The 10,861-nt window shown below is 35.3% G+C and overlaps 1 non-coding gene across 1 annotated transcript; it reads right to left on the reverse strand.

Annotated features, from left to right (window-relative positions):
• Positions 1-7,192: 7,192 nt before the first annotated feature.
• LOC122097088 lies at positions 7,193-7,294 on the reverse strand. The gene has a single exon (XR_006145467.1). It is a non-coding gene; the product is annotated as a U6 spliceosomal RNA (small nuclear RNA).
• Positions 7,295-10,861: the final 3,567 nt, after the last annotated feature.

The raw sequence follows: 10,861 nt of genomic DNA on the forward strand, positions 1-10,861 counted from the left end.
GTACATAGCTATTGAGCTATTCTTCTCATCTACTAAGATTATCCTTGATGTACACAATAATGTTCCCCTATTACAAAGTAATTCCACTTCTTGGCATTTACCCAAGTGATCACAAACAAGATCACACTAAAGTCACCAGAACAATTATGTTTATCACAGTATTATTTATCATAGCTAGGATAAGGAATCAACCCAGATGCTCCTCAGTAGATCAATGGATCAAGAGAATGTCACACACACACACACAAACACACACACACACACACATGGAATACTATGCTTCCATCAGAAAGAATGATACCACCTCATTAGTAATGATATGGAAGATCTTGGGAAAAAATCATTTTAAGTTATGTAAGCCAGACTTAAAGAAACATAGGTCCCATGGTTTCCCTTATTTGGAATTATTAGTTTACATCTAGGATAATCTCATGTATTTAAATTTGACATTTTGTTCTATGTTGTGCATACAACATTATTGCTACCTTGTTTGTTATTTCTGCAAACAGGCAGGTATATTTAAAGAATTACGTTCATGTCATCCATTACTGAAGGAAGAGCATCTAAAAGACCAGCCCTTACTAGGAAGAACAACTCCTACTCATTTAGCTTCATTCCTATCTTAGGCCAGTGTTGTCCTCTGTATCCTCATGTTGTACATTAAAATTGTATACTTGGTCATCCTGTATATTTACTATCTTCTACATTGTGACCTAAATGCCCCAGCAATTCCAGTTTGCTTTACTTTAAAAAAAAATTCTCTCATAATGATTGAGGTTGGTGTGTGTGTGGGGGGGGTGCAGTTTTACAAATATCAGAAGAGAACATTTTTCTTCATTTAGAATACATCTTTCAGGTCATTGTAAGTTATGCCTAATTGGAGAAATCTCTTGCTATTTTAAAGATGAAACAGAAAAATATATTTGTGCATGCACCACAGTTGCTTTATTAGTCTGTTGTTGAACACTTAACTTCTATTTGTATCTGGGCGGCTGTTGTGAACAATGTGAATAACAAACAACTACAGATATATTTTCGAGTTACCCAGAGAGAAATAATCAAATGATTGATGTGTCAGATGGTATTTCAACTTTGCATTTCTTTAGAAAACTGCAAATTACTTTCTACAATGAGAATACTAACCTGTATTTTGACCAAGAGTGTAGAAAATTTCCTTTTCTCACATTCTCACCAACGTTATTACATTTTGAGTTTTTTAAGGGCAGGTTTTTACAATGTGCAGAACCCCAGACTGGCCTTAGACACAAATCCTCTTACTCCAAACTGCTAAATGCTTGGAATTACAAGCCTTTTCACCACACCTGGTTCCTTTGATTTTTTTGATAAGAGTTATTATAGTTATGAAGTAGTATCATAGTAATTTTCAATTGCATTTCTATAATAACTTCTGTTCACAAAGCATAGAAGTGGTATTAAACACAACTTTGTAAACACACTGGCGCTTTCCAGGACTTTTTGAAAAACGTGTCTATTCAGAACTTTTGTCCATTTTTAATCGTTTCTTGTTAATCTCATCTTTAATCTCTCTATACAAAATCAATACTTATTTCAATATAGTAGAAAGAAAAAAATTAAGCTACTCCTAACATTTTTCAATTTTCAATAATATTATATTGTTTAAATCATTTTTTGTTTACACTTAAGACTATATAAATAAATTTAGTTAGACCTTTTACAAGGCTATATGTATTTTATTTATTTTTCGTTCATGGCTCTTTCCAAAGCCTGTGTGTCTAATTTTTCTAGGTTTCTTTCAGTCTCATGTAGTTCAGATTTCAAACTGAAGTATAAATGGAAAGAAGCACAAAAACAATAGAGTTCCTCTCATCTGATGATGCCTCTACAAGAATGAGGAAAGAGTTCAATCTTCTAAGGACCTTTGATTGGCTATCAAAAAGAGAATTCATTCCTCTAGGTCTTCCCTATTTTTGAAATTTAACTTAAATGATGTAAAACACAATATACTACTCAGAGACTTTTACGTTTTCATCAGTTTTGCACATTTTCATATGGACTTCACTTCAGTCTACAACATTCCTTCATTATTCTGTCCCTGATGTTTTTATACTGTCAAGACATAATAAAACCCGTTTGATTTACAGCATGAGAAGTTATCCACCTGGCTGCCTTTGAAGCAGAGCATGGTCAATAGAGAACAGTCCTTCTGGTTTCTCATTACATGTAATGGCTTTTGTAATACTGATTGCATTCTATTTAGTATTTAAAAAAAATTGCTGGCTAGTTTGTGACCCTTTGGGTAAATGCCCCAAAGTGGTATTGTTGGATCATAGAGGAGCTCTATGTGGAGTCTTTGGAGGAAACTCCATACTACTTTCCAAAGCTGTTGAACAAGTTTACACTCCCAACAATAATGCATTAAGGTTCCATTTTGTCCACATCCCCACCAGCATCTGTTGTTTTTAGAGTTCATGATTATAGCCATTCTAACTGAGGTGATATGGTATCTCAATGTTGTTTTGATTTGCATTTCTTTTATGGCTAGAGAGGTTGAGCATTCTTCATGTGTCTATTGGCCATACATTTTTCCTCTTCAGAAAATTTTCTCTTTCAGTCTTTAGCTCACTTATTTATTGGGCAGTTGTTTCTTTGAGGAATTGTCGTTGGGGGATTTAATTTTTTTGGGTTCCAGGTATATTTTAGATATGAGACCCTTGTGCATTACCAGCACAACTATGTTTATTGAAGCATTATTTATCATGGCTAAAATATGAAACAAACCCAGATGTCCCTCATTAGATGAAAGGATGAAGAAAATGATATATATATATATATATATATATATATATATATATATATATACACACAATGGAATTCTATGCCTCCATCAGAAAGAATGACATTGCCCCATTTGTTAGGAAATGGAAAGGCGTAGAAAAATTATATTAAGTGAATTAAGCCAGGCCCAGAAAAACATAGGTAATAAGTCCCATGGTTTCCCTTATTTGCAAAAACTAGTATATGTCTGAGACAAGCAGAAAAGGTCAGATAAGTTGATGTTAGGTGAAATGAACCCCAAGATAAGGATTCAATTGTTTTTTTTTTCTTTATTGCAATTGTTTCAAACATTTATAAGATGATTTCTTTGTTGATTTTGTATGTCCATCCCCCATGGTATAACCCATGCTTTCACTGTATTTGTTGTTGGTATAACTTGTGGAGGGGAAGGGAAAAAACAAATCATTTAAATAGGGATGCAGGTGGACTCATTGTAATAATGAGATGTACAAGTCCTTATGTCGAAAAATGAACTTTACATCTTTGGTGGGGGGGGGGAGAGTTGGTGGAATGGGGAGTGTGTGGGGAGATGGGAAGGGATGGGAACAAGAAGCAAAGAAGGAGGCAACAATGCTTGATAAGAAATATACTCATTATCTTGCCCATGTAATTGTAATTGTTATTCCTAGAAGTTTATGTTAAGTATTTCACAAGTTTTTTTTCTCTTAATTCTTAAGAAAACATTTGCTATAATTCTAATATTATTACCATTTTAGTGTTTGGAAATATTGTAATTAAAGACACTAAGTGCATGGCCCAAAAACACACAGTGGGGAAGGAAATGACTCAAAATTTCAAAAAGTAAGCAATAAAAAAGTAGGTAAAATCCTCTCCATTCCCTTACTCTCTCAACTCAATATTCATGCTGTCCAAGAAATAATAGCATAGCAATTATTGCCCACGGTAATTGTTTTCTGTCACATTTTTCTTCAACACAGTGTTGGTGACATTGGGTTATCATGCTCAGAGCTGAGCTCATAAATTGAGGTCTAAAGAGAGACAAATTTCTTCTGTTCCACAGTTCCAGTACACATTTTAAAAATTACTAAAGGGCTGGGAAAGTGGCTCAGTGGTAGAGCGCTTGCCTTGCATGCATGAGGCCCTGGGTTAGATTCCTCAGCACCACATAAGCAAAAAAGAAAAAAAGGCAGAAGTGGCGCTGTGGCTCAAGTGGTAGAGCACTAACCTTGAGCTGAAGAGCTGAGGGACAATGCCCAGGCCCAGAGTTCAGGCCCCACGACCGGACCCCCAAAAAAAATTTAAAAAAAAAAAGTACTTAAACTAGCCGGTAGCTGGTGGCTCACACCTATAATCCTGGCTACAGAAGAAGCTGAGATCTGAGGAATGTGCTTCAAAGCAAGCCCAAGCTGGAAAGTCTGTGAGACTCTTATCTCCAATAAACTACTAGGAAAGCAGAAGTGGCACTGTGGCTCAAGGCGTAGAGCACTCACCTTCAGCTGAAAGGCGCAGGGAGAGCACCCAAGCCCAGAGTTCATGCCGCATGACCAATTAAAAAAAAGATTAAAACGTTTAAATACCATCACTTACTGTCTTTTAAGAATCCAAAAATGAAATAAATTCACATATAATCACTCCAAAATGCTTTAAAAGCTGGAGATGATAAACAAGCCTCCATGAAGTAAATTTTCTTCTACTTTTTAAATTATTCTGAAAGCCTTGTGCTTGGTTGGTCACACCTGTAATCCTGTCTACTCGGGTATCTGCTCAGGAACCTGAGATCTGTGGATAACCGTTGGAAGCCAATCAGGACAAAAAATATTCATGAGATTATTTTAAAAAAATTACAATGGAATTCTATGCCTCCATCAGAAAGAATGACATTGCCCCATTTGTTAGGAAATGGAAAGGCTTGGAAAAAATTATATTAAGTGAAGTAAGCCAAGCCCAAAGAAACATAGGTCCCATGGTTTCCCTTATTTGCAATATCTAGTATATGTATGAGTCAAGCAGAAAAGGTCAGATAATGTGATGTTAGGAAAATGAACCCTTACATATGTATTTAAATGTTTTTTTCTTTCATGAATTTTTTTCTAACGCATTTATAAAATTATTTCTTTATTGCTTTGTACATCCCTCCCCCACAGTATAACCCCTGCTTTCACTATATTTGATGTCGGTATAATTTGTGGAGGAGAAGGGGAAAAACAAGTTGTTTAAGGATACAGGTGGACACGTTGCAACAATGAGATGTACAAGTTGTCATGTCGAAAATGAACTTTACAACATTGGTGTGGGGGGGGAGGATGGGGTGGGGGGTTGGGGGGAGCCTGGGAAGGGATGTGAAGGGTAAACAAAGGATGAGGCTGCAATGCTTGATAAGAAATGTACTCATTATCTTGCCCATGTAATTGTAACCCCTCTGTACAGTATGTTCACAATAAAAAATAATGAAAATATTTTTAAAAAATTAATGAACTAGCAAAGAGCCAAGAATGGAGATGAAGCTTATATAGTAGCTCATCAATCTAGAGAGGAATGGCCTAGTGGGACCTTGATGCACTGAATTCAACCTCTGAGAACGAAAATGCGCAGGCATGCACACACACACACACACATACACAAACACACATTTATTCAAAATATCTGCATATCAGTGTTTTGCATTAATTTCTTTGTTAACGATATTATATGGGTAAAATAGGGGAAATATTCTCTTCTGTCCCAAAACATTTTTATATTTTTTATTGTAAAAGTACTGTACAGAGTGGTTACAGTTACATGAAAAAGTAATAGTTCATTTCCTATCAAGCATTGTTACCTCCTCCTTTGTTTTCCCCCCGCCATCCCTTCCCTCCCACCTCCACAAGTACACTCCCCTCCCCCACCCTCCTAAATTGTAAAGTTCATTTTTCAACATACTGTCTTGTGCGTCACATTGTTGCAATGGGTCATACTGTATCCTTATTTAACCATTTTGTTTTTTCCCATTCCATCCCCAAATTAGAGAAGTGTATATACAAGATCGAGGTGCACCAACATCAGATACAGTGAAAACAGGGGTTTAACTGTGGGGGATGCACATATAAAAAATCACATCGTACATTATAAATATATTAGAAACCACAGGAAGAAATAAAAAAAAACACTTGTGTCCTTATCATGGGGTTCATTTACCTTAACATCATCTTATCTAGTCATATGCACATGCTTTTGACCTTTTTTTTTTTTAATTGTGAAAATACCATACAGAGGAGTTACAATTACATGGAAAATGTAATGAGTACATTTCTTATCAACCATTGTTCCCTACTCCTTTATTTCGCCTTACCATACCTTCTTTGCTTATCCCAGATATGCATTAGTTATTGCAAATAAGGGATACCACAGGACCTATGTTTCTTTTTTTTATTGTGAAAATGCCATACAGAGGGGTTACAATTACATGCGTGAGTTATTGAGTACATTTTTTTTATTGTGAGAATACTGACAGAGGAGTTACAATTACATGGGCAAGATAACGAGTACATTTCTTATCAAGCATTGTTGCCTCCCCTTTGTTTCCCCTTCCCATCCCTTCCCACACTCCCCCACTTTCGCCACCCTGTCCTCCTCCCCCCAAAGTTGTAAAGTTCATTTTTTGACATAACGACTTGTTCATCTCATTGTTGCAATGGGTCCACCTGCATCCCTTTTTAAACGATTTGTGTTTCCCTTCCACTGCACAAAGTATACCAACATCAAATACAGTGAAAACAGGGGCTTTAGCTTGCAGGAGGAACATACAAAGCAACAAAGAATTCATCTTATAAATATCTTAGAAACAATCGCAAGGAATAAAAACCATTTGAATCCTTATCTTGGGGTTCATTTTGCCTAACAGCAACTTATATGATGTTTTCTGCTTGTAGCAGACACATACTAGTTATTGCAATTAAGGAAACCATGGGACCTATCTTTCTTTGGGCCTGGCTTACTTCACTTCTTTGGGCCTGGCTTAATTCACTTGATATAATTTTTTCCATGTCTTTCCATTTCCTAACAAACTGGGTGATGTCATTCTTTCTGATGGAGGCATAGAATTCCAGTACACACACACACACACACACACACACACACACACATACATTTTCTTGATGCATTCGTTTACTTTGAGGCCTCGGGTTTGGTTCTGTATCTTACCTTTGGTAAATAATGCTGCAATGAACATAGTTTTGCTGGTAGTTTTAGTATGGTCTTGTTTGTGATCATTTGGGTGAATGCCCAAAATGGGATTGCTGGGACTTAGGGGCGCTCTATTGTAGTCTTTTGAGGAACCGCCATACTACTTTCCAAAGTCTTCGAACAAGTTTAAACTCCCAACAACAATGCATTAAGGTTCCCTTCTGTCCACATCCCCTCCAGCATCTGTTCTTTTAAAAATCTAGAATGCTTCACGAAGTTGAGTGTCATCCTCAGTCAGGGGCTATTCTTCTCTTTATTGTTCCAATGTTAGTGTATGTGCTACTGAATTGAGCACAGAACATTTTTTATACATAAAGTGTAATTGATTTTCTTAAACTAGACAATTCCACAAAAATTAAATTCAAAAGAATTGTCATGAAATTTTAGAACCATGTATTTCTTACATAAGAATACATTTAAGAATAAAGTCAAGTTTGACATGTCAAAAACAGAATAACACCAGATATTTGTTGTTCAACAGATGTATAGGAGGAGGAATTCAATTATTCTGTACAAGGAACCTGCCATAATGAAAACTATAGAAAGTGTTAAGGTTTGTTAAAAGTTTTAATGTTTTAAATATGTTTAATTTTGGGAATTTGCTCATATATGCCAAAATTAAGACTATTTAGCACGTTGTAAAACTTTTTCATAAAGCATTTAAGATTCATGGTACATACTACTAAATATGTACATTTCAGAGTTTATAGAAACTTTACTAATGAGAAGTTGCAAAGTGTTTGTGTAAAGAAGCAGATTTAAGACATTAACTGCACAGTTTCTGTTAAAATTTAAAGGCTTCTTTATATGTTAGTGAGGAACAAATGATGGTATAAGCCATATACAAATGATGAGATGAACCATAAATAATAATCTTAATAATAATAATAATAATAATAATCTTTAAAGGCTACTCATAGCCTATAAAATTTTTGTTGAACATCATAGACTTAGGCAATTTTAAATGTACAGCAATATGAGAAAATAATAAATCGAATATGTAGTACATTTCAAATACTGGAAACTGGTCATTGTTTTTTTATTTTATTAATCATTAATATTTATGTATTGGTTTTCCTTATTTGTAGCATTGTTTTCCTTGTTGTAATATAAAACAACTTTTTGTAAGTCATCATTAGGAAGTACTTTGAGAATGTTATTGGGATGGCCACACTGTTTTTTATAGGTATATGTGAATTTACAAAGAGCAAAATTAATAAGAACAAAATATTGATTAAAATTGTATCAATTAGAATCTGAATCAGGAGTGTTGATAAATGTCCACACCTAAAATCTTAGCCCTAGACTGAAGCACTAGTGTTACAATGTTGAGCACACAAAAGTGAGAGACTGCGTTTTGTTTGGTTTTTGTTTTGTTTTTGTTGGTTTTGGGGCTTGAACTCTGCGTCCTGGGTGCTGTCTCTCAGCTCTTCAGCTCAAGACTAGTGGTACTACTTGAGTCACAGCACCTCTTCCATCTTTTTCTGCTTATGTGGTGCTGAGGAATCAAACCCAGGACCTCATGCATGCAAGGCAAGCACTCTACACTGAACCACCCTCCCAGCACCTGAGAGACTGTGTTTTAAAAAAATCATCTAAACAACATTTACTTTCTGTTTTTTGTTATATAATGAAATAAAGAATATCTTTTTATATTTTTGAATGGTCATACTTCTAAATTTATATTAAATTCAGCCACTTTATCCTTTTCAAAGTCATGTAATATCTCTGAGAGTTTGCTTCTGTAAAGATTGTTTTTGTATTGATAATTTATTCTGAGTCATTTTTATTTTTTATCAAAAGCACTTTATATTTTATGGTTTTTTGTGTTTTTTTTTAAGTGTGAAAATACCAGACAGAGGGGTTACAATTAAATGGGCAAGGTAATGAGTACATTTCTTATCAAGCATTGTTGCATACTCCTTTGTTTCTCCTTACTATCCCTTCCCATCTCACCCCCCTTACATCCCATTTCCCCATTCCACTTCCCCCCAACCAAAGTTGTAAAATTTGTTTTTGACATAATGTCTTGTATATCTCATTGTTGCAATGGATCCACCTGTATCCCCATTTAAAAAAATTTTCCCCTTCCCCTCCACAAATTATACCAACATCAAATACAGCGAAAACAGGGGTTATACCATGCGGGAGGGACATAAAAAGTAACAAAGAAGTCATCTTATAAATATGTTAGAAATAATTACAGAAAAGAAAAAAATTTGAATTCTTATCTTGGGGTTCACTTCACCTAACATCAACTTATCTAACAATTTCTGCATGTCTCAGACATACACTAGTAATTGCTAATAAGGGAAACCATGGGACCTTTGTTTCTTTGGGCCTGGCTTACTTCACTTAATATAATTTTTTCCAAGTTTTCCATTTCTTAACAAATGGGGCAATATCATTCTTTCAGATAGAGACATAGAATTCCATTGTGTATATATACAACATTTTCTTGATCCATTCATCTACTGAGGGACATCTGGGTTGGTTCCATATCTTAGCTATGGTAATGCTGCAATAAATATATCTGTGTGGTAGCTTTAGTATGGTCTTGTTTGTGATCATTTGGGTAAATGCCCAAAAGTGGGATTGCTGGGTCATAGGGGAGCTCTATGTGGAGTCTTTGGGGAACCTCCATACTACTTTCCAAAGTGGTTGAAAAACATTACACTCTCACTAACAATGAAGTAAGGTTCCCTTCTGTCCACATTCCCTCCAGCATCTGTTGATATTAGAGTTCTTGATTATAGCCATTCTAACTTGGGTGAGGTGATATCTCAGTGTTGATTGATTTGCATTTCTTTTATGGCTAGGGAGGTTGAGCATTTCTGCATGTCTTTATTGGTCACCCTCCTTTCCTCTTCAGAGAAGTTTCTCTTTATGTCTTTAGCCCACTTATTTATTGGGCAGTATTTTCTTTGAGTATTTGTTGTTGGGGGATTTAATTTTTTGATTTCCAGGTCTGTTTTAGATATGAAACCCTTGTCGGTTGTATGGCTAGTGAAGATCCTCTCCGATTCCGTGGGCTTTCTATTGATCCTGCTAGCTATGTCCTTTGCTATGCAGAAGCTCTGCAATTACATGCAATCCCATTTGTCCAACCTTTCTTTCATTTGTTGTGCTTTTGCATTTCTTTTCAGAAAATTTCAGCCTTTGTCAAGGAGACCTAGGGTTTCTCCTATTCCATCCTGTAATGTTTTCAGAGTGTCTGGTTTGACTCCAAGGTCTTTGATCCATTTGGACTTGATTCTGGTACAGGGTGATATATAAGGATCTAGCCTTAATTTTCTACAAGTGATTAACCAATTTTGCCAGTACCATTTACTGAACAGCCTTTCTTCGATTTTATCTTTTTAGATCGTTTATCGAATATTAGATGATTATGGATCTGTAGGTTCATTTCTGGGTTTTCAATTCTATTCCATTGTTCCTGAGATCTTTTCTTGTGCCAATACAAAACTCTTTTAATTACTATGGCTTTGTAGTAGAGTTTGAAATTTGGTATTGATATTCCTCCAACACTGTTCTTTCTGTTAAGGATCGCTTTTTTCAATTGAGGGTCTTTTGTTGTTCCATATGAATTTTTGGATTGCCTCTTCTATTTCCTTGAAGAATGCGATTGGAATATTGATAGGTATGACATTGAACTTGTAGATAGCCTTGGAAAATATTGCCATTTTCACAAGGTTCATCCTTCCTATCGAGGAACATGGGAGGTTTTTGCCACTTTCTAAGTTCTGTTTTGATTTCCTTTTTCAGATTTTTAAAGTTTTCATCAGAGAAGTCCTTCACTTCTTTGGTTAAGTTAATTCCTAGATATTTTATTTTTTGTGGGGCTATTACAAATGGAAAAGCT

This window comes from Dipodomys spectabilis, unplaced genomic scaffold (assembly GCF_019054845.1).
Source record: "Dipodomys spectabilis isolate Male_0828 unplaced genomic scaffold, ASM1905484v1 ptg000413l, whole genome shotgun sequence".
Classification (NCBI taxonomy): domain Eukaryota; kingdom Metazoa; phylum Chordata; class Mammalia; order Rodentia; family Heteromyidae; genus Dipodomys; species Dipodomys spectabilis.